At 35.2% G+C, this 1,899-nt stretch overlaps 1 non-coding gene across 1 annotated transcript; it reads right to left on the bottom strand.

Moving 5' to 3' along the window:
• Positions 1-705: 705 nt before the first annotated feature.
• Positions 706-824, bottom strand: LOC111731323. The gene has a single exon (XR_002777082.1). It is a non-coding gene; the product is annotated as a 5S ribosomal RNA (ribosomal RNA).
• Positions 825-1,899: the final 1,075 nt, after the last annotated feature.

The following is a 1,899-nucleotide window of genomic DNA, read 5'->3' as shown; positions in this document are numbered from 1 at the left end:
CACCTCTAAGCAATATAGATCAGGGGTTTCCATACTATAGCTCACATGTGGAATCCGACCTTTTCTTTTCTTTTCTTTTCTTTTTTTTTTTTTTGGTAAACAGTTTTATTGAAACATAGTCATGCCCCCTCGACTTTGTACTCTCTGGTGGTTTTCATGTCACAATGCCTGATTTGAGTCGTTGAGGTAGAGACCTTATGGCTCACAAGATCTAAAATATCTACTATCTTTTCCTTTACAGAAAAGGTTTGTCGATGGCTGATATAGATTAGTTTTGCCTGTTTGAACTTTATATGAAGAGAATCATACAGCATATAGCCTTTGTGACTTGCTTTTTTCCCTTTCTTCATTATATTTGTAAGGTTCATCCATGGCAGGCCATTGTATTCTAATGCTTAAAAGCCATTTTATAGTTCACTCTATTATTAACCTCAGAAAACCATATAAACACTGATTTTTTTAATATCAAGTGACCGTAAGGTAAGTGTTAAATTTCTTCTGATCTGAATTAGCATTGCAATGAATAGCAATGTATAATGGATTGAAAATAAGGTATTAAATTTTTTTGGAAAATAATTACTGATCATAAAATGTTAACATTTATTTGACAATGCATTTTTTTTTTTAGGTGAGGCAACCCTTGGTTGACCTCACAGATTGTATGGAACTTGTCAGTTTACAATCCCTTATTTTTTAAAATTTTTACGCCTACAGCACCTGGTCTTCCTAGGTGGTCTCCCATCCAAGTACTAACCAGGCCTGACCCTGCTTAGCTTCCGAGATCAGATGGGATCGGGCTTGTTCAGGGTAGCATGGCTGTAGATGACAATGCATTTTTTAATGAGATGCATGGAATTGTTTCTACACCTCCCATTCATTCTTATAAACATACATGATTTTATTAATTGCTAGAATGAGACAGAGTTCAGTATCAATTCTGTCTTTATTTTTTGTTTTTATGGATGAAAGTGCCAAAGAGACATTTTCTCATACATAAATATATGATAATGGATGGAGATGTTTTTCTCTTATAGCAATTTCACTCAATTCTTTAAATTCTTTGTGAGTTACGTATTCAAAATAATATACTTTATGTATTATACACCAAAAGTTATATATTATATATAATTATATGACAACTGCAAATCATTCTTCAATTTTGTTTAAAATAAAGTGTTGAAGTTTAGCTGAGTTGTGAAAGAATTTGCTACCAATTCATTAGAGTTGTCCATATTCTCAAGTCTGTTATCAATATTTCTAATTATGTTCTTGCCCTTGAGGTGGTTTCCTCAACTCTCTCCTCTCTCCTGCCCTCTCCTCTCCTGTCCTTTCCTGTCCTCTCCTTCCCTCCTCTCCCCTCCCCTCCTCACTCCCTTCCTTACCCTTCTCCTCTCCTCGCCTTTTCTTAATATATAGAACACAGATATAGAAAGTACACAAAATGAGTACATGAGAACATTACCACCCAACATAATATACCCCTACATGTGCCCTGTCCCAATTACCACTCTCTTCTTCCCTCACACTACAGCTTAACAAAATCGAGACATCTCTCTGTTTATAGGAAGCCACTAAGCGACCATTGGAGAAATTGAGATCAAAGACACTCAGACTAAGAAGGAATGTATGATAAAGCAAGATCTTGAAGAAGGCAGAAGGGAGTAGAATCAGATAAATTCTATATTATTAAGAAGTGTTTGTCTTAGAAAGGAGGAGTTTCTTTTCCTTTTAGTCAGAGAAGGAAGACTTCAAGTTCCTTCAGCTAGCACTTAACAAAGATATATTAAGTCCCTATTAATTGGCAATACTGAAGAAAGCACTAGAGAGATTTTTGAAGAGAAAAACGAGCTGTACTTAGGCTCTCCTGTTAGATGAACTTCATCTCAAGAATAAAGAGAT

Source organism: Pteropus vampyrus, unplaced genomic scaffold (assembly GCF_000151845.1).
Source record: "Pteropus vampyrus isolate Shadow unplaced genomic scaffold, Pvam_2.0 Scaffold362, whole genome shotgun sequence".
In the NCBI taxonomy this organism is placed as follows: Eukaryota; Metazoa; Chordata; class Mammalia; order Chiroptera; family Pteropodidae; genus Pteropus; species Pteropus vampyrus.
This window is presented reverse-complemented; position numbering and strand designations above follow the sequence as displayed.